This window comes from Mustela nigripes, chromosome 13 (assembly GCF_022355385.1).
Source record: "Mustela nigripes isolate SB6536 chromosome 13, MUSNIG.SB6536, whole genome shotgun sequence".
NCBI lineage: Eukaryota > Metazoa > Chordata > Mammalia > Carnivora > Mustelidae > Mustela > Mustela nigripes.
In genome coordinates this window covers 135012796-135039132 of record NC_081569.1, presented here as the reverse complement: position 1 = coordinate 135039132, position 26337 = coordinate 135012796, and the positions used below count along the sequence as shown (strand labels likewise).

The 26337-nt window shown below is 50.9% G+C and overlaps 1 long non-coding RNA gene across 1 annotated transcript; it reads right to left on the bottom strand.

The window, feature by feature from the left end:
* Positions 1-2134: 2134 nt before the first annotated feature.
* On the bottom strand, positions 2135-6706 carry LOC131998910 (uncharacterized). Its single transcript, XR_009398920.1, has 2 exons — positions 6564-6706; positions 2135-2804 (listed from the first exon to the last, which is right to left on the bottom strand). It is a non-coding gene; the product is annotated as an uncharacterized LOC131998910 (long non-coding RNA).
* Positions 6707-26337: the final 19631 nt, after the last annotated feature.

The window sequence follows — 26337 nt, the reverse complement described above, 5'->3', positions numbered from 1 at the left end:
GACATTGTCTTCTTCTTCTAATTCTCCTCATTCTTCTCCTCCTCCTCCTCCTCATCTTTACAACCTTTAACAATATAAAAACCAGGGGCATGTCCTCGCTTCGGCAGCACATGTACTAAAAAACCAGGGGCACCTGGCTGGCTCAGTCAGAGGCACATGCGACTCTTGACCTGGGGGTTCTGAGTTTGAGTCCCATGCTGAGTGTGGAGATTATGTAAATAAATTATATAAAATAAATTATGTAAATAAATACTTAAAAAAAAACTTTTAAATACTTTTAAAAATACTTAAAAAAAAAACAACCCACTCTTACCTTGCGGGTTCGGCAAAAACCATCCCACAGACCACAGGCGGCCCACAGGCCTCGGCCGGCCGCCCTCCCCACTGAGCCTTGCCATCTGCACCTCGGCCGCAGAAGGGAACAGGAAAACCAGCAGACAATGCTCCCCATTCTAAGCCCGGGCCAGGCAGCCCCACGCAGCTCTTCACCTCCTGCTCCATTACGTAGCCCCAGGCACACGCCCAGGCCCAGCTCAGTCTGCACTGGAAGGACAGGAACCGGGTTCCCGTCTCGTGCTACAGGCCTCACCGGCTCTCGGAAGAGTCACGTGCTTACCGCTTACTGAATCTGTGAGCCTCTCCGTTAGTTTTGGCTGCATAACAAGCCATCTGGGTCTCCCCAGGGCACCGAAATAAGGAGCCCCCTACTGGGTGGTTCAAACCACAGAGAGGTAGCCTGGCACCATTCTGGAGGCCAGACGTCAGACGCGAAGATGCCAGCAGGGCCTCGCTCCCTCTGAAAGCTTGCGAGGACACTCTGTCTTTGCCGCCTCCAAGCTTCTGGGGACCACCTGCAGTGCTGGGCGTTCTTTAACTTGTGGCCACATCCCTCTGCCTCCGTCTTCATGTGGTCTCTCTCCCTGCGCCTCCTCCATGCGTCGAATCTGGAGCTCCCTCTCCTTTCTCATGAGGACCCCCATCCCCGGACTAGAAGCCTGCCCTCATCTGGCGGGACCTCATCTGAATTTGATCACGTCCACAAAGACCCTGTTTTGGAATAGGATCACATTCACAGGTCCTGAGGACGAGAACTTCCAGAAACCTTCTTGCGAGACACAATTCAAGCCACTGAGTCTTCTACACACGCCACGGAGTCTTCTCTCTCCAGAGTGCGCACGCCGTCCGCCGTCCCACGGTACAGGCGCTGGGCTGGCTGATCCCTGACCACGGCAGGGAGCCATGTGGGTCTCAATGACAGAGTCCATGGGTTGTACCTGATCCTAGGGACTGAGCACTCTGTCCCGGGAGGTGTGAAAGCCAAACTGGGTTTGAAAGTGACTCAACTGAAGGAACTTAAGTCACGTCCATTAACACACGAGCACTCCCCTGGGCTGGGTGCCAGGAATGGGGGTGATCGCAGTCCTCGGGGGAGATAAATGAGAACACAACTGGGAGTGCAACCCTAGAAGGGGCTAAGCACGAAAGGCTAACAAGAAGCCAGAGGTGGGAGAGAGAAGGTGGGTTGGGGAAGGCTTTCTAGGTGAGTAGGTAGAGTTGAGTCCATCAGATGGGAGAGCGGAGAGCCGGGTCTGGACAGCACGGACACAGACGGACACGTTCCTCACTCAGGAGCAGGGACAAAGGCCCAGGGAGTGGGCAGGTCCTGAGGGAGGTGGGGGCAGATTGAGAGAGAGAGAGGCAGGAAAGGTGAAAGGGGAGGGCAGGGACAGGAGGGGGAGGCAAAGGGGAGGAGAGGCCGACTGAGCTCAGGGAACAGGGTTCAAGACAGAGCAAAGCCAGCTGAGGAGGACAAGCACAGCCTGACAGAAATGCCACACAAATGAAGCCACTTGTTTTCAGTGAATTCAGAATTATATGTAAATACATTTTCAGATGGACTCAGAGAACCCAGGACAAGCTGCCCACAGTGGGCAGTGGCGGGGTGGGTCCCCGGAGTGAAACAGGGGGTGGCGCAAGGGGGAGTCCAACGGGAACTGAGGTGACAGGTCCCTGATTTTATGGGGAAAAAAAAAATATATATATATATATATACTGTTTCTCTTCTTTGATGTAACACAGAGCAAAAGGACTGAGAGCCAATATGCAAAAAAAGGCAGCAGCGGCCAGTTCTGGGTAGTGCAAGGAGATGGTTGTTTTTTAATCATTCTTAATTTAAAAAAAGAGAGGGGGAGTGCCTGGGTGGCTCAGTGGGTTGGTTGAGCACCTGCCTTCAGCTCAGGTCATCACTCCACAGTCCTGGGGTCGAGCCCTGCATTGGGTTCCCTGCTCAGCGGGGAGCCTGCTTCTTCCTCCTCCTCTGTCTGCAGCTCTGTTGCTTGTGCTCTCTCTAGCTCTTCGTCAAATAATAAATAAAATCTTAAAAAAAAAAAAAAAGAGAGTGGTTTTTCTTTAAAACAAAAAACAAAAAAACTCTGAAAGGAAAAATGCCCAAATGTCGCCTATTAACAGTGGTTCATTCTGAGTCGTGGGGCATATGAGGTTGTCATTTTCCTATGAGTCCAATTTCCCTAAATTAAAATGAGGCACAGGATGGGGGCCAAAGCCCGAGCACCCCAGCCCTGGGGAGCCGGCCAAGCCCCCAGCAGCCCTATTACCCCGACTCGGGAGCCGCCCAGCCAGAGTCTTGTTGAAAACACACCAACCCTTCTTTCCAAGTCCCACACCAGTGCGCCTTTTTCCTTCTCGAGGCTTTTAGAAGAAAGAAGAAAAAATCCATCTTCCATATGTTTATCTCACTCCAGGGAATTCTCTGGAATGGAGAAAAGAACCCAAGGGGCATTTGTCTGCAGGGAAAAACAGAAGAAAAGCGCTGTCAGCCGGAAAGTGTCCTCTACCCAGGGAAGGGCCCTCTCCTGCGCGGCCTGTTATTAATACGGACATAATGACATTAGGCCGCCCATTAAGTCAGCAGCCCTGGGCCGCACCACCCTTTATCCTGCAGCTACAGCCTCATTTTTCCGATCACACTTTAATTTGAACATCTTCCAAAAATGCCTGGTGAACACAAGAGTCCAGGAGGAGAACCAAGCACGTTTCAGCCTGTCTTGTTTCTTTCCCGAGGAAGCCCACGAAGCATGTTGCCACTCAAGGAGTCTGGAGACAGAGCGCTCTGTCTCTGATGCTCTGTCTCCAGAAAGAATCACGGGAGCCCCATCAACATGTCACCGGTTGTCCCTTGTAATAACACAGAAGACGTGTAGAGCTGAGAGGATCCCCCAGAGATCTAATCCCAGCCTCTTCACTGATGATCAGGAGAAACTGAGGCCCAAAGGGGCCCTAACTCGCTTGGAGCAGAGCGAGACCCAACTCAGGGACTCCAGATTTCCAAGCCTGAATCAGAACAGCAAAGATCTCAAATGGATATTGGTGCCTCTGTGGCGCCATCCCGTCACCATAATAAATAGAGGGACCTTTGCCACCCAAGAGGCTGTACAGATGTGAGGTGGACGGGGCCGGGGGTACTGGGGACAATGGAAGAGGGGGGCAGGTCCTGGGCACCTGCTTGCAGTTCCCAGAGTCGCCACCAGGTGGCCCCTGGCATCGTCAACAGCAGCTTCCAGGTTCAAGCAGCCTGGCTCCACTCCCAGGGTCAAGAGGAGTGCAGAATGCTCAGTGTTCCCTCCACCGTCCCCCTCACTGCAAATCTGACCAGCTGAACACTGAGAAGTGTAAGTCTTCAAGTTTTTGGGAGGCACAGGAGCACAGGGCCTGGAGGGAGAGACCTGCATGTGTCCTGAGCATCTCCTCTCCTATCTCTGAGCCTTGCCTTACTCGCCTATGAACAGGTGTGTTACTAGCCACCTGCTCCATAGAGTTAGGATGATGATAATGGGCGCAAAGCCCACTTGGCTTTCCAGAAGTTTCCAAATGCCCACCTGCAAAGCAGATCCCCTGGGAGCTTGTTAATAAGCATCACCCGGGGTCCACCCCTATAGAGTCAGATGGAGAATGTTCAAGCCGGCATGTCCAGAGTGAGGCCCCTCCCTCCTCGCAGGCCGGGGGCAATGCAACTGTGTCTACCATCTTCACACAGGATACTGGCGAGGGGAGCAGGTGTTCTGACCCTTGGCCCTGGCCCAGAGCCCTCCCCACTGCACTACAGCTGTCTCCCCACCATGCCGCCTGCCACACCAGGGAGCCTGCCTGGAAAGGGGTGATCTGGCAATCGGATGGGGCATGCTGAGATGCTGTCCCCTGGTGAGGGGCGTGGCAAGGCACCTGTGACCAGCCCTGGCCCAGAGCCTGGCACTTGTCAGTGACCGACTCTACAAATGAAAGAGGGTTTCAAGTTATTCCTATACTAACATCGGTCTCATCTAGGATTTCTAGAATGTCCTGGGGTACGGTTCGTACCACCATGCAGAGATCTGGGTCTGACCCATGCACTTGCATCCTGCTGAGGCTGCCCTGGGAAAGCACAAAGACGGATTCTCTGTGCTTCGGGGGTACAGGGATGGTGCTTGGTGAAGAGGGCATTTGAGCCGGGTCTTTGCGGGGGGTGAGAGGAAGGAAGGGTGTGTGGGAAAAGGGACAGAGATCTGCCAAACGCTGATATTTTGACAGGGCTGGAGAGAAGGCAGTGGCAGCAGGTGATGGGGTGGGCGTTCTGCAGGGATTGTTCGGGAAGCCTTGTGCTTTGGTGACCAGAGCTCAAGGGCAGCCTCCCGGGAAGGTGAGCCTGGAGCAGGTGGCCAGGGAAAGACCTGGGGGGGGGGGAAGCCAGACAAATGGTAGGTGTCTGCTCTCTGGGACGGTTCCCTCCACGACACAAGGAGAGATGGAGGAGGAACAGGTGAGGAGGCGGGCACAGGCTGTGAGGGCCGGGAGCACAGGTGGCTCTGGTGTGAGCGAAACCAAGGACAGGTTCTCTGGAACTCCAGGTCCACAGAGGGGTCAGGGGAGCAGGCGGTGAAACGTAATTGGGACCAACTCACTTTGTGACTGGGAACAAGCCTGTTCTCTCTAAGCTTTAGTTTCCTTATTTATGTAGTAAAAAATAACAAAAAGAAAACAAAACAAACAAACAAAAATATGGGTGAGGTGGCCTCAAAAGGCCCTTCCAGTATGGACCTTCCAGAGTTGTCTAACAAGGGCATATCCTCATTCCCTCAGGAAAACACCAGCTAACAAGAATGATAGAGACATCTATGCTGCATATAGGTCACTTCTGGACATGCCTTTGACCCTGTCTGGAGAGTCTATTTCATGTGAGTTCCAGCAAGGGCTGCTGCATATGGTTGCACTAGTTGCACACTGCACAACTCCAGGCACTGCTATAACTTTCGACCAGAGTATGATGGAGCCATGCTGTCTGCTGAGAGCATCCTGGCTGTTGCCTGGACATGCCACACACAGACCACCTGGAATACCTACCTAGTCCCAGGATCCTGGATTCTAGGCTGTGTCACATGGCAAAACCATCTCCTCTCTGCACCTCTGTCCCTTTCTCCATAAAGTAACTGGAATGAGCAGCCTCTGAGGCCTTGTCCAGCAGCTATGCTCACACTGAGAGGACCTCTCATCTCTGAGGAATGCTCAGCAGCCCCCACGGCTGATACAGAGGTCATGACCACTGCCCGGAATCTTGACAGACTCCAACATTGAAAGGGCCACGTGGCCTCTCCTGGATGGCCCCTCTCTGCTAATCCTGGGAGTCTCCTGGGAGCCCCAGGGGACTCATTCTGTGCATCGGCTGCTTCCTCCCGGCTACGGCCATGACCCAGGGCCTCATGACTCCCTTGGCTGCCGGGCCACCATTACACATCCGGGCTGAGCGGTTGCTCAGCACCTGACAGCTGGGGGGTTCTTACTCAAGCGGTCATTATCTCCTTTAAATAAAACATCTGGATTTGCTGCTGAGGAAAGCAAACAGGACTCTAGCCCACGGACAGGGTTGATGGGATTCCTTGCTTTGCAGGAACCTGGCCCATTACAGAGCATAAGTAACATAATGAGCAGCATTTCCTCCATGCCTCAGTCTGTGAAGTTCCTTTCACTCATTAAGTCATTCAGCAAACACTGGGGGCCGGCTCTGAGCTAGCTCATAGGGGCTGTGGACCGGAATCAGCTCCAGGTTTTGCTCGGAATTGCTCACAGCCTGCCTGGCTCCTAGTTCATTTGATTCTTATAATCACCTTGTGAGACAGGAATTACGCTCATCCCCGTTTTGCAGAGTGGGAAACAGGACAGGAAGGTGAGGGGGCTTATCCAAGATCCCAGAGCTAAAGGCAAAGCTAAGCCCCGAAGGCAGGCAAGAGACGCTCGCCCCCACTTTCTTTGTCCGCCCCCCCACCCCGTGCTGTACACCGGGGTCAACACTTTCCCTTTCTTCCGGTGTCCCTGTCTGTACAGAGAAAGGGCGCCCTGGGTGATGACGTGCACAGATCCTTTGATCCCACGTCTCGCGCAGATTTGGCAAACAAGGGAGTTTGCTTCAAAAATCAAGTTGGCAGATCTAGAGCTCTAAATCAGAGTAGACCCTGCCTGACAAGCCAATTGGGCAAGCGGGTGTTTGAGCCAAGCTGGAAATACGCACAACTCACCCTTATAAGCTATAAACACATCGCGATCTGAGTTCGTTCTGTCCATCATCTCGCCTGTGAGTTGACGTCCACAGTTTCTGAGCCAAGTTTCAGCCCAGACACAGAAGTTCACTTCTCCCGCAGGGTCGCACGTTGTAAATCAGGTGCTGAGCAGGGAGAAGGAAGTGAGGGGCGGGGTCGCGGAGGACCGCGGGGTGGGGCGGGGTGGAGCGGGGTGTTGGGGGAGGTGGCCACAGCCCAGTAGTGAGCCTCCAGAACATTGAGGGAGCTCGAGCTGCCCCATCCACCTGGTCAGCTGACCTTGACCGCGGAGCCTAAGCTCGGAGCACTTTGGTCAGGTGCAGGGGCGGTGGAATAGAAGCCGCCTTGGAAATACTGGCCCTACTGTGGCAGGCAGCTGGCTCCTAGCCCCGCCCCCAGTTCCACCCCCACTCTCCATGCTATTCTGTGTCCCTGGAGGCCCATCACTGCTTCTCAGGGGTTTCGCACAATGGTAGGCACCTGCATAGGATCAGGATGCCGGAAAGTGAGGCTGGGGTGTCTATTCCCTGGCTCTTTCCCCACCAGCCAGGCTGCTCTCGCCCGCAGCCTCTCCTGGGGTTTTGGCAACCTCTCACCCTCCTTGCCCTTCAGGTCCAGAGGTGACAATAGCTCCGAGGTTTTGTCAGCCCTGAGACACTGCACTGTCCCTTGTTGATTTCTCTTGGCCCCGCCTGTGACTTTGTGAATGTCCCCTTTCTCAGACTTGCAGCATTTCTCCCAGGATGCTGGTAATGCAACCATTTCTGTGCATCAGAGAATCTAGAACATCAACCTTGAGATGCATTAACATTTCTATCTCCCACTAAGAATAAACCTCTGCCATAACAGTGACACAAATGAGACCCTCAAATAGTGACATTTCTGGGACGCCTGGATGGCTCAGTGGGTCAAGCTTCTGCCTTCCGCTCAGGTCATGATCCCAGGGTCCTGGGACTGAGCCCCGCCTTGGGCTCTCTGCTCATGGGGAGCCTGCCTCTCCCTCCTCTGCCTGCTGGTCCCCCTGCTTTTGCTGTCTCTCTGTCAAATAAATAAAATCTTTAAAAATAAATAAATTCAAAATAAAATATATAAAATAAATTTTAAAAAACCAGTGACGCTTCCCTGTTGCTTTAAAATTTTTAATTCCATATTTATTGAAAAACCTGTTTTAGATTTATTTAGACCCGGTTTTTAAATTTTTAAATTTTATTTATTTATTTATAGAAAGAGAGAGTGAGTGTGCAGAAGGTGGGGGAAGGGGCAGAGGGAGAGGGAAAATTTTTTTAAATTTAATCTTATTTTAACATTTTATTTATTTAACACATAGAGAGGGCACGAGAGTGGGGGGAGGGGCAGAGGGACAAGAAGACTCCACACTGAGCTCAGAGCCTGGCATGGGGGCTCCCTCTCAGGACTCTTGAGAGTGTGACCCAAGCTGAAACCAAGAGTTGGAGGCTTAACTGAATGAGCTGTCCTGAGGGTTTTTTTTTTTTTTTAAATAATGCATCACTCTTGTATATACATTAAAAGGAAAATATAAGCAAAACAAGTCAATTAAGGTATTAAGGTATTCCCTTTGCACTCAGAGCTCACTCTTGCCTCCGGGTTTGTCCATGTTTGTCCACACTGAACCAGCTCTGGACCATCACGAGCACTGGGGATGCAACATTTCTTACAGAAGTGCTCCACTGTTGTCTCTGGGATTTTTTTCCCAAGCCACTACCCACATTCTGCCGATTCTTGTATGCAAGCGTGAGCAATGCCAACACAATGACTATCAACCGTCAGCAGCAACTGTAAAGCACGCCTCCATTTCAGAGATGAAACAATGTGTGAGTCAGAACCAATGAAATATGAGTTTTAATTCCATTTAATTCCATCCTCCCCTCAGGGACTTTGTGATTTCATCTGGAACAAGGTATCGTTGCTCAAATTGATCGACAGATTCCATGTCATCCCCACCAAAACTGCAGCAAGTTAGCTTGTAGACATCAACGAACTGGTTCTAAAGTTTATTTGGAAAGATAAGAGACCAAGAATAGCCAATGCCACCCTGAAGCAGAACAAAGTCAGAGAACGGATACTACCCTAATTAAGATTACTGTAAATCTATAACAATCAAGGTGGCATGGAACAGGTGGAAAAAAATAGATAGATCAAAGGAATAGAATAAAGAGCCCAGAAATAGACCTACACACAGTTAACTGCTCTTCAAAGGAGCAAAGACAACACAATGAGACAAGGAGAGTCTCTTTAACATATGTCGCCAGAACAAGCAGACATCCACACGCAAAAAAAAAAAAAAAAAAAAAAACCGGAAGAAAGAAAAAGAAAAGGATCTAGACACTGACCTTACCTCTTCTGTAAACACTAACCCAAAATGGATCAAGACTTAATATAAAACCCAAAACTGTAAAACCTCTAGAAGATAACATAGATGACTTGGGTCTGGCTGAGAGTTTTTAGATTCAACACGATCCCTGAAAGAAACAACAGGTAAGTTGGACTTCAGTAAAATAAAAAACTGCTCTGTGAAGAAATAGTTGAGAGAACAAAAACACAGGCTATCGATGAGGAGAAAATACCCACAAAACATATGTCTGGATAAAGGACTTGAATCCACAATATATAAAGAGTGTTAAGAATGCAATACTTAAGGAAGCAAACAACCCAGTTTTAAAAAATGGGCAAAGGGTCTGAGCAGAAATTTCTCCAAAGAAGATACTCAGACAGCAAACAAGCCTATGAAAAGAAGCTTCACGTAGTATGTCATCAGGGCAATGCAAATTAAAACAACAATGAGATGCCATCTTGTGCCAACAATGAGATACATAGTAACGTATCTAAGTGGCATCATCAGTGATGATCCCCCAATCATTGGGGATTCTGATCACCTATCAGAATAGCCCAAATCTGGACCATATAATCTGACAACATCAAATGCTGGCAAGGATGTAGAGCAACGGGAACTCATTCATTCATTGGGAATGGCAAACAGTCACTTTGGAAGATAGTTTCGTGGTTTCTTACAAAACTGAACAAACGGGAGGATGGTTTAAAGCAGAAAAACTCTTCCATATGATCCTGTAACGGGGGATACGTGATATTGTATGCTTGTCAAAACCCATAGAATATACAACGGAGTGAGCCCCGATATCAACTACAGACTCTAGTTCATAGTAATGTATCTAAATTAGCTCACTGGTCTCAGCAAACGTACCACACTAATGCAAGATGTTAAGATTAGGGGATACAGTGCGTGCAAAGAGGTCATATGGGAAATCTCCGTACCACCTCCTCAATTTTTTCTAAACCCAAACCATTCTTAAAAAATGAAGTCCATTTAAAAAGCAAGGAGGCACATTGATATCTTCCTTCTTGGGCTGCTGTGAGGTTTGAACAAAGTGATGGGGGCAAGCACGTGTAAAAGGTCACCAACACCTGCCAACAGCTGAGGGTGCTGTCACATTGCCGGGTGGGCTGGGCTGGATTCTATCCCATGGGAAGCTGACTGCCAAACACCCAGGGACCTTCTGAGTTTACGTAGACAGGGTCTGAATTTCAAAGAGCACTCAGTTTTGTAAGATGGAAGAGTTGAACACAACTCACCTTAGGCAAAAGAGGCAGATGTCATGAGGAAATGGCCCAAGCACGAAGAAGCAGGAGATGAGGGACAGAACAGGGTCAGGGAGAGCTAGCCCCGGCAGCTCCAACACCACAGACCTGGTCCCTGCTTCCGTGGAGGTGGCATTTTAGAATGTGGCTCACCATTGATAGAATTCTATAGAAGTTGTGTGGTTTTTTCAATAGGAAAGATTTTTTTTTTTAAGATTTATTTATTTATTTGAGAGAGAGAGAATGTGCATGCAGTGGGAAGGGGCAGAGGAAAAGGGAGAGAGAACCTCAAGCAGACTCTACGCCGAGCGCAGAGCCCCTCTCAGGATTCAATGTCATGACCCTGAGATCGCGACCTGAACCAAAGCCAAGAGTCAGATGCCCAACCAAAAGCACCACCCAGTTGCCCTGATGGGAAAGATTTTTAAAAAATGAAGCGGGGGGGAAACCAGCCATGCCAAGTGCTGGGACAAGCTGCCTTCTCAGCTCAGAAGCTTTAGATCCACCAGAGAAAAGGGCTAGAGTTCAAGGGCTGGGTTGCCCCTCCCTCCCATCCTCCTCCCGGCCTGCCGGTAGTGGCAGGAATGGTGATCCTTTGTGTTTCTCCTCCATTCTAGAATGCCATGGCTGGCACCGGGTCCCTTCTGCTCTTCGCTCCGAGAGTTGCAGATCACAGCCTCCTAGGACACAAGCTCCTACCTTTAGTTCCTGCCCTTCCAAGAAGGATTTGAGGTCTTGCAGTAATTGGAAGGAGGCCGAGGAAGGAAGTATGGAACAGAATAAGCAGGACAATTGGCAGGAGGAAGGAAGATGGCCATGAGGGTTCACTGCCAATAGCCCCGTCAGTGGAGCAGGGACCTGCAAATGCCAAGCCAGAGGCAGCAGTCCTCTGGGCCTTCCGAGGGAGCCTCTGACTCAGCTGGGCATCGAAGAAGACTGGGGTCTTTCCCTCTCGAGTAGCATTTCGGTGATACAGTCAACTCTTTCCCAATCCTGTCTGCGCCCTAGGAGTATGACTCCATGCTGGCCTTGCTTGTCACTTGCTTCCAAACAGACTGTGGTGGGAGTGACAGTGTCAGCTCTGACCCTAGACCTCAACACGTCCTGGGGCCTTTGGCTTTCTCCTCGGACCACCATCAGCACCCCAGGCCTGTGTGTCACAGGCTGATGGGTGACCACGGGCAGCAGAGGACACCCAGCCACCTATCCAGAAATCAGCCAAGACTGGCTCATATCAACACAACAGCCCAACCAACAGGTACATAGACTGGGGAGAAAGAAAAATGGTTGCTTTAATCTCCTAAGATCAGGGCTATCTTATGCCTCTATAGCTAATTAACACAGGTATGTTTTCTTTAATATTTTCCTATGGGTTTCTTTGCATAGCTATGATGATATATATTTGGGCATTTAATTAGGTAGGCAGGGATTTTTTCATTTTGCTTTATAGTCTGTTTCCATATAACTACATGCAACTGGGGCAAATCCAGTCCATCACCTGTTCTTACCAATAAAGTTTTATTGGAACACAGCCTTGCTTGTTGACATATACATCATCTATGGCTGCTTTCAAACTACAACAGAGGCTTGAGAAGTTGCAACAGAGACCCTATGGTTCAGTAAGCCAGAATTATTTCCATCTGGCCCTTTTCAGATAACATTTGCCAACCCCTGTTTTAAACATGCTTTTGCCAAATTCTTTTCAAAATGATCGTCCGAGAAGAACTTTCTATATTCAGGACAGCACCCCATGTCTGCTTTTTGTTTTAATCTTTGTCCATTTTAAAGATGAGAAGCATAGTTTAACTTGTTTAATTTGGGTGTCTTAGATTACTCGTAAGCCCAAGTATTTTTTTCCATGCTTTATTTACTTCCTGGATCATTTCTTTTGTGAATTCCCTTTTGCTGACTTATCAGCTGGAGAATTGTCCTTATTTTATTGACCGATTTATGTAAGCTCTTTGTGTAATTAAAATAATGATTTTTAAAAGCCCAAAGACCAGATATTAGCCAATAAATAAGTAAATAAACTTTTAATCCACATCTGTCATTACATGTCAAAAAAGCCATAAACACAAAAGCCTTTGCAGAGGCACTTCCAGTCACGAACATGTTTAACGTCCTCAAGCTACCAAGCTTAGTTTCCTCCACAAGATAAAATACAGAGTAATTTTTTTCATGGTGTTCTCCTGGAAATTGAGTGAGAGCTGAGAACCACTCAAGAAGAGAGAGGTGTGGGGCACCTGGGTGGCTCAGTGAGTTAAGCCTCTTCCTTCGGCTCAGGTCATGAACCCAGGGTGCTGGGATCGAGCCCTGCATGAGGGTCTCTGCTCAGAGGGGAGCCTGCTTCCCCCTCTCTCTGCCTGCCTCTCTGCCTACTTGTGATCTCTCTGTCCAATAAATAAATAAAAATCTTAAAAAAAAAAAAAAAGAAGAGAGAGGGGTTGTTGTTATCCGTACTACCTGCTTAGACAAGCCAGCAGAAGTTAAAGCATCAAATGTGTTCTGCCTGACCATTTAAGGATGACATGGAGCCATGGCGTTAAACCACGTTTGTGATCCCAAACCCCGAAGTCAAGATTCTCTCAGTTATGAGTGAGAGAAAGCCCAGCTCAAACAGGTGTAAGCCAAGCAGGACATCCGTCGGCTCCAGTAACTGCAAAGTTCAGGGCTGCAGGTACAGCTGGATCCAGAAGCCCAGACAATGTCACAAGCACTCACTTACTTTTGCTCCATCTCCTCAGTCCACCATCCTCTGATTTGCTTTGTTATTGGGAAGGCTGTCTCCTGTGGATGCCCACAGATTCTGGCTTACATTCAAGCGGTCCGGCCACCCCCAGCACGAAGAGCAGACTTCCTATTCAGTGCTTCTAGGAAACATTCCAAGGCCAGACTCCAGATGGGGCTCACGTGTCCTTCCCGAGCCAACCACTGTGACGAGGGTGTGGCACCGGCTGAGGGGCTAGGTTTGGTAGATGGACTCCCTGCCTGAGCATGGGGCAAGGGTAGGTCCCCAGAGAAAAAGGAGGGGCTGTTGCCAGACCACAGGCACAAACCAGGCATCTCTGCAGGTGTCTGAGGGCCCACGCAGGGAGCCGGGGGTGGGGGGTCAAGCGGTGAAGGGGTGAAGGGACATTGCTTTAGGCACACCAAGTGCCTGGTTATCCGTTTTGTAGACTGGGCCTGCTGTAAGATTATGTCTGGGGAACAGCTGCTGCTGCTGCTAAGTGAGTTTGGACCTTCTTGATGTTGGCAGAGGGAAGCACATCCAGAGAAAAGGCTGAGCCTGTGCCCCATCCAGCTTTTCACCAGCGGCCAGTGAGGAATCAGTGGCACGGAGACACTGAGGATGTGAGCATCGCACTCCCAGAAGGAGCATTTATTGGGCACCTACTGTGTGCTGGACTTGGGATAACAGCAGGAACAAGACACAGACGTATCTCTGGGGGGCTCACATTTAAACTGGGCAGAACAGCAACAGGAAAGAAGTGAATGCCGTGCTGCCTTATAGTCAGATAGAAAACCACACGGGAAAATGTGAGAGTTAGGGAACACTTCAGCAAGGATGGCCAGAGAGTGCTTCTTGGAGGAAGTGACGCTTAGCTGAGCTCCTTGAGAAGGAAACTCACAAAAGGAGCATCCTGGCAGAGGAAACAGCACCTGCAAAGGTCCCAGCGTGGGTCGGTGCTTTGTGCAGTAGAGAAGCAGACGCCAGTAGCTTTGGAGCAGAGCAAGTAAGCGGGAGAGCAGCTGAGGGTGAGCAAGGGGCCTGGTGGTGCAGGATGTCACAGGCCTTGGCAAGGAGGTTGGAGCACTGGTCAAGGGCAGGGAGGAAATAGTCGAGGAAGACATGGCAAGCGCGTTCTGTGGGGCCAGGGCAAGGCGAGGCTCAAGGATGTGGCAATGACAGTGATAGGAAGAGAGTTTCAATTCCAGCTCACTTAGAAAGAGGACTTTTCCATCAGTCAGTGGTGTCCTACTGTGGAATGGGTAGCCTGGAGGTAATGAGATCTCTGTCCCCAGAGGTATGCAACCAGGATACAATGACAGAACAGGTTAGAATGCTGGGAGTGGACGGCTGGGTGAGATCAGCAGAGGAAAACAGAACCAAACATGATAATAATGCTTAACAAAGTTTACAGTGGCAAAGGACCCACTTAAAACATTTTAGCAGCAGCCTGCTGTGATCAGAGCAATCGCTGGAAATGATTTATTTACATATAAAAATGAGACATTTCCCAACAGCCTCGAGACAGCCCCTGGGGTGCGGCTCTCATTGGACAGCGCCTCCCCCGGGGCCAGGATGCTTGGCCTGCTCGCCTCCAGCCTTGGCGGGGGGCTGATTGCCTCTCCGAGGGGAGGCGGGGGCGCGGCCCTGCCAGCATTCTGGAGAGCTCCTTCTCCAAAATAAACCTCGCATAAGCATTTAAATGTGCGGCTGAGCATGAAGTACAGTCAACAATTTTATTCCAAGAATGCAAATGAGTCCCTGAGGGGCCAGGAAGAGATAAAATGCCCTGGTCCAGAAGCACTTTTATTTTTTAAAGTCTTGAGCAGGGCATAGAAAACTCCAACCCCTCAAACCAGAATTGGGTTTGAATTCCGAACTTCGGCTGGGGGAGGGGTGGTCAGCTCCAGCTCAGAGAGAGAGGAAAGGACAGAGTGGACTAGAATGAACTCTATTCCTGTGGGCTGGGCATAGTAGGCAAGTAGCCCCGGGAAGGACAGGTGATTCGGTCATTCTGTGGAAGGGAATCGCTCAGTGAACTTGCGTGGAGTCCGTACTGGGCACCAGTGACCTGGGGGCGTCGGGGGAGCAGGGATCTCAGCTGCCCTGGCAGTAGCATCTGCTGGAACCCCCTCTGGATGCTGCAGCCTGGCCTGGGTCCCTCCCCACCCTAGGTTCCTCCTGGAAACCCCAGGGGCCTGCCTCCCTCCCCAACCTAGTACTGATTAGCCCGCGGACCCAACTGGGGCACAAGAGGTAGGGGCGCTGGGCTCCCCTTTCTCTGCTGGAGCAAACTGCCTGTTTGCTCGTTCCCTGGAGAATTATCACTCACTTGGAACAAGAAGGCGGATGGCTTCGTGGCTGCCTCCCCCAGCCTAGCAGTTTAACACCACCTGACTTCCAATTAGCATCATCAAGTTTCCCCTGACACCCACCCCCTTCCAGGCGCAAAAAAGTTTGCTCAAGGGCAAGGCACATCTTTGCACATTCGTGAGCCCATTGATTGAATATACATTTATCGCCACCCACTCTGCGCTATAATAACAGTTATGGGGCGCAGGCGGGGGGGGGGGGGTGGGCAGGCGTGACATCCCTACCGCGGATGAGAAGACCAGGCTCTAGAAAGCTCAGTGATCTGCGCATGGCTGCCTGCCCTGTGAGCCTTGGAGATGAGGTTTAACCCAAGACTGATCTCAGAGCCTGGTTGCAGCAAGGGCATTCATTGCTCTGGGGGTTAGAAGAGATGATCTGTGGAGGAGCAGCTGGTTAAGTGCTACTGAACTCGGCAGATGTCAGCTCCCTCTGTTACTGGAGGTGCAGGCGAAGAGGTGCTGAGTCACCCAGGTGACGTCCCTCCAGAGCTTAGAGAGTGACATGGAAGCGATGCCATGGCCCCATGGACTCCACCATAAGGGAGGCACAGCTGGCCCTGGGGATTAGAGGAAATGTGCATCCTGCCAGCAGAGGGAATCCAGGAAGGCTGCATGGAGAAGGGGGCTTGGGCTAACCTGGAAGGATGGGAGAATTTCCATGGGAACAATTCCTGCCTCATCTACTAAGGTGCTGGCATTCTCTCTCCCAGCCTTCGTCCTTTCAGTGGGCAGAGCCTGCCACCTTGGTGGCCCTGGGTCCAATCCCCCAGACAGTACCAGTGCCCTCCAGGGGCCCGAGTGCCTGGTCTCTGCTCTTTCCTTGAGTGCCCCTTAGATACTCCCCTCTTCTAGGCTTCTGTGCCATTGACTGTGAGCTTCCCGAGGGCAAGGACGGGTCTCGCCTAGTGCTGCAGGTGCCCAGTGGCCTTTACACGGCCACCCCTCCTCCTTCCTGCTAACCATGTCCCCGCCCACAGACCCAAACCCCTTATGACCCTGAATCCAAGCCAAAGGGTTCTGGAATTGGAGCAAGTCCCAAGGCAGCTGGGAGCCTCAGCTCACCTGTAGACAGGGAGAAAACCTGTCTTCCCTGAACTGTCATTCCTCCAGAGCCCCTGGAAAAGTCGGGTGAGATGACTCGGGTGGGGACCTTCTGAAAAGTATGGGGCCCTCTCAGACACTCCATAGGTGCACGCACAGGAAATGGTGTTGTGTGGTTTTGTTTGTTTGTTTGTTTGTTTTTAAGAGGGAGGAGGGGCAAAGGGAAAGGGAGAGAGAGAACCCTAAGCAGGCTCCACCCCCCAGCCCCCAGCAAGGAGTGGACCCAGGGCTGGATTTCCCAACCCTGAGATCCTGCGTGACCTAAGATGAAATCAAGAGTCGGATGCTTAACCGACTGAGCCAGCCAGGTGCCCCAGGAAATTCTGTTTGTTTGTTTGTTTGTTAATGAACTTTAAAATATTGGAAATCTTTACTTGCTTTTTGCCTATGGAAAGTTTTGTTTTACCAAATCCTCCAGCGTATGAACTCTAAATTATCTGTTCACTTAAAAATTGATTATTAATGATCAACCAAAAGCCTTGATGAAGTATCACCTATGCATGCCCTGTCCTCGGGGAATTCAGCCTTGTCCCCTTTGAGAAGCTCACAATCCCAAGGGGAGGGGACAGCTAGCTATGGGGACAGAGAAGAAGCTGTCACTCAGCCTAAGGGTGAAGGAAGGCATCCTGGGGCCAAGGACATCCAGGTTGAGACTCAGAGGGGGAGCAGGAGCTCCTGGGGAGGAAGAGAAAACAGAGGGAAGGCATGCACAAAGCCTGGAGGAGTGGGGGAGAGCGGGTGCAACCAAATAAATTTGGTTTTTTGTTTATAATTATTTGTCAACTAAATAAATATATACAATCATATAGAATTTTCTATTCAGAATTTTGTTTCTTTCCTTAAAGGAATTCCCCAGGCTGAGTACGTTTGCAGCCCCCCACTTTCCTAGACGCATGTGCAGACCTGCCCTGTGCAGAAACTTTGCACCCCACCCGGAACCTGGGCTTGGGTGACGGGGGCTAAGGAGGCAAGTAGCGAAGAAGTTCCAGAAGGGAAAAGCCCCGAAGTGTCAAGCATCTCAAACCTGGCATATCCAGAATGAAGCCCTCCATCCACCCTCCAGATCTCTAACCAGCCCCTCCCCATGCAGTCCATGGGACCTTCCAGCTGCTCAGGCCAGACCTCGGGAGTCATCCCTATGCCCCGCCCCCTGGCCCTCCTTTGCACAGAAAACCACCAGAAAGTCTTGTCTGTTCTGCATTCCAGAATTGCCCAGTCCTTCTACCTTGAGCATCCCTACATCTCTGCACCACACCCGTGTAACCACATCTCTTCCTCCAGCATCTGACCTGTCTGGATTTCTCCCCTAAGCTACTGCCACAGCCTCTGTGGCCACAGCCCACCTGCCTTCCTGCCTCTCGCTGAGATTCCATTACGAAGAAGCCATTCAGCAAAAAAGCCAAAGCATCGCCCATCCAGCCACGTGGCTTCTTCCCCACCCCCACCCACCTGTCCCCCAACAGGGACCACCACCTCTGGGGCAGATCATCCCCCAGAGTCCTGCCACCTGTCTGCAGACAAGGGACTTCCAAGCAGACTCATCTCCCTCATCAGCACCGGAGGGAGAATCACCTCCCCACCCTGCCTGTTGTCCGGACGCGAAATAAAGTAACGGTAATAAACTTGTTGGTTCAAGGTTTGCAGATATAAGAGATCGAGACCCGGAAACACTGAAAAAGGCTGAACACAAACCTGGTCACCTAAGCCCTCTGCCGGCAACAACCAAGTGGATGGCGATGATCGTAGAAACCGCTGAGCCCACTGTTTGCCAGGCCGGGTGCCGGACCAGGTACTGGGGACTCAGGATGAGGAAGGCAAAGTCCCCTCTCTCGAGACTCCCAGGTGGCAGGACAGAGCTTGCACTTGGAGGCGGAAGTGGCCGGCTCTAAATATATCCCAGCGTGGAAGGGGCAGCTCTTTGCATGATTGAAGCCCCCTAAGGAGCGTAAGTGACTCATCTCGGCCATCTGCACTTGCCTGCCACCTCCTGATGTTGCTTCCGGCCCAGCTGCCCCATATTTAACAGGAGGAGATGGGAAAGCGGTCCAGGATTGCGGGTGGGCGCGCACACGTCCCCACTCCCCCCAGTCCTCTGCCTCGAGGAGCCCGTCCTCCAGCTCCTCTCTCCGTGCTCCAGCTGGGACGCCTTCTTCACTTCACTGCCCACCCCCTGGGCTCCACCTCCTCCCTTACAAGCACCCCCCGCCTACCGCGCCTGTCCTCAGGGAAGCCCTCGCTGGTCTCCGAGTAGGCTGGCCTTCCTCCGTGCTCCCATGAGCCTTCCCATCCTAAGTTACAATTTCTTGGTGTACTTGTCGACTCATGCCCAGGACAAGCACAAGGGAAAGACCTAAGTCACCTTTGAGTCTCCAACACCAAACAGAGCCAGGCATGTCGTAGGTGCTCAGTGACCGTTTCGTGAATAGGGGAATGGACGGGGATGCATCCCCTTCAGCTCTGTGTGCGTCTGTCCTGTCTTTTGGTACCACCGCACCCATCTCAGGTGGGGAACTACATTTCCCAGAATCCTCTCTGTCGTGGGTTAAATTGTGTCCCCCCAAATCCATATGTCGAAGTCCTAACCCCCAGTATCTTGGAAGATGATCTTCGGTGCGACTAAAGTCTTTGTGGATGTAATTGGTTAAGATGAGGTCATGCTGGACTAGGGTGGGCCCATAATCCAATAGGACCCATGTCCTTCTGAGAAGGGCACATTTGGGCACAGACACACGCACAGGGAGAACGTGTTATGAAGACAAAGGCGGGAATCGGGGTGATGCCTTGACAGCCAGTGACAGCCAGTGATGCCAGAGATCTCCAGGAAACTCCCAGCAGCTCGGGGAGAAGCCTGGAGTGGGTTGTCCTGCCCAGCCTCAGAAGGAACTAGCCCCGCCACTGGCACCTAGATCTCCAACTTCCAGCCTCCATGACCTCGGGACAATCCATTACTGTTGTTTAAGTCCCCCAGCCTGGAGCTGTTCCCGCAACCCAGGGAACCAGGCAGCTTCTGGTTAGGGCTCTCCAGTGAGACAAGCTCCCTTGAGACTGGAAGGTTCAGTTAGTCTTGGGAGGCTGTGGAGGTTAGAAACAACCACTCCCTTAGATGTGGGATGAACTCTGTCAGTGGGGACCTCTGGCTCCTAGTCGCTTCCCCGCTCTGGGGCCTCGGGCTGAGGTTTGGTGACAGTTTCTCTGGGCCTCCAGGCTCCAGTTCTCCCCACATTCTACAAACCTGTCCTCCTCCATCGCAGCCCTATTCTCGTGTCACTTACAGTGGCTGTTTCCCTGATCAAATGCTGACGGATCCAAACTCCAGGATGCCGTGATGGGGGCATGTGGCTGGGCCAGATACCGGCCAAATGCTACCTTGCTCTTTAAAGTGATGTGGTCTGCATCCACAAGGCAAACGAACGGCCCACCGCGAGCATTTGCTCATGGTGACAGTCATGGTGACTGGTGCATTGACAGATGAATTTTCATCTCTCAGCGGTTACGGTGACCTCTGGTCATGCCCACCTGAAAGAGCCCCCCTTTCTGGGGCGACCCCATCACTCACCCAGCAGAAGCAGGTTTGCAAGTAGCAAACCTCGGAGGGGCTGAGGAAGCTTCCTAGGAATGTGTGGGGACCAGCTGCAGAGGCCACGTGGGGTTGAGGGTGGCATGCGCAACGACCTCCCATCAGATCGCAAGCACCCACACTTACCCCAACTAGTCATCCTGGAAGAAGTTTCCAAGAACCAAGCCATCAGGCGTGTCTCCTTGCAAGGAAGGGACAGTGTGTAAGTTTCAGCAGAATGCCTGGAAGGCCTGGAAACCCAGAAGGAGCCTAATGAATCCAACACAAAGCCCGTGAGGGATCCTCAGACTCTGAAAGCATCCACACTTAGCCTTGACCTCCCTTCCACCACCCCAAGGGGCACTTCTCTCCAGCTGCAGGACATCTCCAGCTCGTGGTACCCAAGAACTTATCCCTCCCCTGCCTCCACACCTTGGCACTCAAGTTTCCAATCGCCTTGTTGAGCCAAGGGCCAAGAGGCAAAGAGTATCATTCCCTACTTCCTAGAGGGGAAACAAGCCCCGGAGGGGCCAAGCAATGTGTCTGACATCACACGGGGGAGACAGGTGGTGAAGTGGAGGGTGGGCCTCTACTTTCAACATTAGAGCGGGGGTTTTCAAGCTTTGAAGGGTGGGAGCTTGTGTTTAAAATGCTGATGCCTGGGCCAGGCACCTGGTGGTCTTGATTTAGCCGCTCTAGCTGAGTCTCGGGAACAGACGAATCTGTTGCTGCTGGTCCAAGGCCCACATCTTGGCAGGTAGGGGAGGGGGGGATATTAAATGCTCCCGTCCACCAAGGTCTTCCCTCATCCGCCCACATTCTCCAAGCAGTGGCCTATAGGTTTCTCCCTCTGCACACTCCAAAGGCACATTCTGACTGAGCCCACTGTGTTGTGATGGTTCCCAAGTCCTTCACTCACCAGCCCTAAGACACTGAATGAGACATTTAACCTCTTCTTGTCCCGATTTTCTCATCTGTAAAATGGGGAGCATGCTGGCACCTGCTTCAGAGCTGTTATGAATCCGAGATGAGCTCATTTACAGGAAATGCTTGGAGAAATGCCCACGTGGTAAGCTTTTGACAGATATTAGCTGTCTTTAGTATTACAACCATTCGTGTGATTCTTACTATGGGGGAGCTGTTCCACGTGTGTCTGCTTTGTCTACACAATGAGATTCTAAACTTTTGAAGCAGGCAGACCTTAGCACGGGCTGGGTATGCAGTAGATAATAAATACTCATAGTGTATAAGTTAATCATTAAGTGCACAAGTAATCACATCTTGTGATTAATATATAAGGGAATAGACCATAATGATCAGAGCAATAGCACTGAATAATAGTATTATTGATCACTTGTTGATCACTTAATACATACCACGATTCCATTTCTCATTGCAATGAGAAAATGGAGCACAAAGAACTTTAGCAATTTGCTCATATTCTTGAGCTACTAAGTACTCGTGCTGGCATTTTACTCTACTTTTTCTAGCACAAGAACTCACGCTCTTCTTTTTTTTTTTTTTTTTTTTTTTAAGATTTATTTTAGAGAGAGAGAGAGTGTGTGCATGCACAAGAGTTAGGGGGCAGAGGCAGAAGGAGACAAGCAGACTCCCCGCTGAGTGGGGAGCCGGATGCGTGGCTTGATCCCACAACCGTGAGACCATGACCTGAGCTGAAACCAAGAATCAGAGGCTCAACTGACTGAGCCACCCAGACACCCTGAATGCAGCTTTTCTTAACCACAACATTGTGTTGGTTTTCTCTTATTAAACCAAAGTTGCTAGCTGGAAGTTAGCGGAAAATTTGCTAGAAGTTCCTTGCTAGCCTCTCCAAGGGAGTAACTGAATCTTGTTCAATTTTATTTTCCTAGTGCCAGACAAAGGACTTTACACAGACACTCGAGGAAATGAGTATTGACTGTGTTTGCATGGATGGATGAGTGCATGGGTGTGTAGATGCGTGTGTGGATGACGGAGGGATGGATGGGGAGGGTGGTGAGTGGATGGGTGATGGGTGGAGAGAGCCAGTGGGTGAATGAGTGCATTTTCAGTTGTTAGGATGGCTGAGTGGTTGTGCGTGTGGGCGTATGAGTAAGTGGAAGGATGGGCGCATGGCTGAGTGGGTGGCGTGAGAGAGTACGCTGTCCGTTTATTCCATAGAGTGATAGTCCAAGAGCCTCGAGAGTGGGAAACGTAGGAAACAGATGTGCATTTGGAGATGAAAGAAGTTGAGAAATCGTTGCTGGTAGTGCTGTTCCTGGAAGGGCGAAAAAGGCGGGAAGACACATCTAGGTTACAGGAAGAGGTGGCCCCTCATTCAGCATCTTTAGTTTAGAAGGGCCAGGGCTCTGCATGAAGGCATTAATTGGATTTCATTAACACGAAATAGATTTCCTAGCGTGGGAAGAGCTGGCTCATTAATTTCACACATGCTGTCCTGGAGGAAGGCATGGGGGAAGGACCACCAGTCCCAGCCTACCCAGGCTGAGATTGAAGCTGGGAACATGGTGGTTTGGTGTAGTGCTTGGGTTCTGAGTACCTGCTCTGTGCCAGTGCCTAGATTGGCCATCGGGTGAGTCATGAGGAACAAGATAAAACCACTACCTCCAGTAACTCAGTCTCTGAGGAGAAGGCAGCCACACAAGGCAGGGTAGGCACAATGACAGAGTATTGGACAAGGGAAAGCACATAGAATGTCCTTCCTCTTCTCTGAGGGGGTCCTGGGAGGTTGCGTGGAGGTCAAGAGCAGAGTTGACATAGCTGCTGCAAGGTTCATGAGGCCACGGTTTGCATGAAGTTTGCACGTCCAAAGTGGTGATTATACAACATCAAGGGAGAAGAGAAGTGGGGGCGGGGGCTGGGGTTCATCTAATTGTTCAAAAATATTTACTGAACGCTCACTGTGTGCTAGGTGTGCTCCAGGTACTGGACAATCAGTGAAGAAGACTGACATGGTGGTGTTGGAGCTAAGGAGAGTGTTCTGGGCTGGAATTCTAAATTGGGGACATTTGAACATATCAACGGTGGTTAATGCCAGGTCCAGATGAGGTCACCCAGGGAGAGAGTAGGAAAAGTGGAGCATCTTAGTTCTTTCTTCCTCTCAGAGCAAGAATTCTTTCCACGGTATCACTGACAGGTGTCTACCCAGCCCCTACTCCCACATGCCAATGACAGAAAGCTCATCACAAGCCAAGCCAGTCCTTTCCACTTCTGGAAGTTCTGGTTATTAGTACATTCTTTTGTGTGTGGGCCAAAACCTCCCTCCTGATTTGTACTCCTTGTCCTGGCTCTGTCTTCTGGAGACCAGCCCATCTTGGTCAGCTCCCTCTTTGCCCTGATTTGCTAGAATCAACCAATGTGGTCACCACATCTGACAGTAGGGCCCTGGGTACCACGAGGTACCATGCATCCCCCACTGCTGTCTCCGATCTCAGGAAGTGACAAAGTCTTATTTTAACTTCTGAACTTCTGAACTTGGTGACAAGAGGAGGGACACTTTAAAATAAGAGACTTTCCTCCCTCTAAACCTTCAATGAAGGACCCCCAGTTCCTCCTGTCACTCAGCTGTCTGAGGAGCTGCCAGGCTTGTATGTTTTGTCTCTGGCTGCAAGTCTCTATGCTGGAGGTCCTCAGATAAAAACAGCAGCTGTGCTAGGGACTCCCCAGTGGCAGTCCTGCCATTCATCTCAGCCCTCTCAGTTTGTCTCTCATCTCACACAAACTCTATGACAACAGCATAGGACCGAGTGGGACGTCCTTCCTTGAATGGATGGCTTTGGCCCTCTGGTCGCTTGTCTGCTCTCAACCTTCCCTCAGTGTCATGTAGCAGCTTTCTCCTGCCAGCCAGGTCAGCTTCTCTCCTGCTTCCTCTCCCCACCCAGTGTTACCCAGCGGGGAAAGACACAGACTCTCTGGGTTCTCTGTGTATTCTGCTGTGTGTAAAGGACTGTCCCCGCAGGCCTGGGCTGTCCACATGCTGCACATTCCAAAGGGAGGTCTGGCCCTTGACAGGGCTCCTGAGAGAAACCTTCTGAGCTCATGGACTCTTTGTCCTGATAGGAGCAGTCTTTGGGCCATGCCTGATAGTCCACACAAACAGTAGGACTTACAATCAGGGGCTCTGGGCCACCTGGCACTAGTCTGATATCTGGAGGGGCTGGAGACTGAGTAAGGTCAGCCATCTTGTGGTTGGCCACACCTACATGCTGACCCAGACACCAAGGCTCAGGTGAGCTTCTTGCTGTCACACATTGCTGCCACACAGAATGAGCCGGTCTGTAAGTCTCCACATGGAAGCTGCTGCCCGGGGTCCCCTGGACCCCGCCCTATGCACCTTCACCCCTTGCTTAATCTGTGTCCTTTCATTGTTATAAACCATAACCGTGAGTACAATAGCTCTCTGAGCCATGCGGGTCCTTCCAGCAAAGCATCAAACCTAGCAGGGCCTCGGTACTTTCGAACACACCTGCTGTCACAGAATCCCTCCTGTTTCACTACATGTTTGTGACCCCATCCCCACTACCCCCAGGCCATGAGCCAGGATACCAGGTATCCAGGTTTCACCCCAATTCCCTACCATCCACACAGCTCCCTGTTCCATGAGCTGTATACAACAGGCAAGGCTCTAGTTACCATATGCATTTTGGTTCCAGTTACCCTAGACTGCCTTCTGATTTTTACTTGACAAATGACTAACGTAAACCTGGGTTTCGCAGGCTAATGCTGTATAGGAGAGGCAAGAAACTCAAACATAACAGTCCCATTGTAGACCATGGTCTATTTTCTGTCTGGGACAACAGAGTTACTTACACTTTTAGGGACCACTCCTTGGTCTTGGGTTCTGGATGGAAATCCACAGTGAGCCAAGCTGTGCAAGATCAGCAGAACCTTGGAAGGCCCCACCAGCATCCTCAGTAAATACCAGTCCCATCTGCTTACTGCTGATTGGACTACTTTTCTTCACCTCCCTGCTCTGATCCCTGAGAAAGGCAAGGAGGGTTTCTCTCAGGAGCCTGTCAAGGCCCCAGGAGCTCCAAGTGGCACTCATATCCCAGGCTATGGAGGGCCCAAGGTGACCATGGCCATGTCAACATGGCGGCCCCTGGGTACCACCAAGAGAAAGACCAGATCTCTCCTCTGCAGGATAGAAAGGGTGCAGAATCTTCCCAAGAGCTGGTTTCCTTGGCAAGATATTAAAACAATGGAAAACAGCCAAGTCTGAAAGCAAAGAAAATCCTATTTGGTGACTTCATAGCTGGGCCTGAGCCTGGCTGGGCCCCACCACAGATCTGCTGGAAAGGACAACTGTCCTCATGACCCATGGATATGAGGAAGCCATCTCCTCCCCGGCCCCTTCCCCACACTCTCTGCTCCATGTCCCTAACCTCAGTCTGATGGCTGTCCTGAGAAAGTCTTGTGTGCCTGGGGTTCCTGAGAAGGTCTTGTGTGCCTGGGGTTGATGGAATCCTGGGGATAAGAGAGGGAGAAATTTAGGCCCTCTTTTTTTATTGTTCGGGGTAGACGAATGCCTCAGCTCTAAAAGCAAGACTAGAATCCAAGTATTTGTTTGGTGCTTCTTGATTTGTAAAACACTTCTCTAATCATTAGCCCTCCTGGTCCTCGTGATGATCCTGGGAACTTGGCAGGGCATGAATCAGTCTCCCCATCACCACCCACCCTTTTCCAGACTAGAAACAGAATCAGAGAGATCATGTGGTTGGGAGGACAGAGGTGCTCCAGAATTGGGGTGTCTTCATGGCAGACACTGTGTGGGCCCAGCTGTGTGGGCTCCAAGAGGAAGGGACCTAGGTGCGAAGACGAGTCACAGCCCCTCAGAGTGTCTCTGGGCTCCCCGGGCATGAAGCATTTGCTCCTGCTGTTCCCTCTGCCAGGACCTTCTCCCTTGCTACTGGTCGGCTTCTTACTCCTACCGCAGAGCCCCTCCTAAATGCTACACTCTTGACAAAAATTTCAGGATGTTTGCCCGCCAGCCAGATGATGTGATTCCCTGGGCCATCACAGCTTCTGGAATGACTTCATCACCCTCGTTGTCATTCTGGCTTTGCCATATACCTTCTTTATTGGATCCTATGCTCCCTGGGGACATGGGCTCCATCTGTCATGCCTGCAGCTCTGGCCCCTAGCAGAGGGACTGTCTCAGAGGACACATGCTCTTTAATGATCATTGGCTGAATGAACGAATGAGTCGATCCGTCAAATCCAGCTGCCACCCTGTGTGTTTATTACCCACAAAGCAGCTGTCCCTTTTCTTTTTATTTTATTATGCATTTTTCTTTGCTCAAGAAGCACACAATTACATGTTTGCTGTAAGCTATTCAAGCACTACAGGGAAATCCCAGCTCCCCCCTCCCATCCCCACCC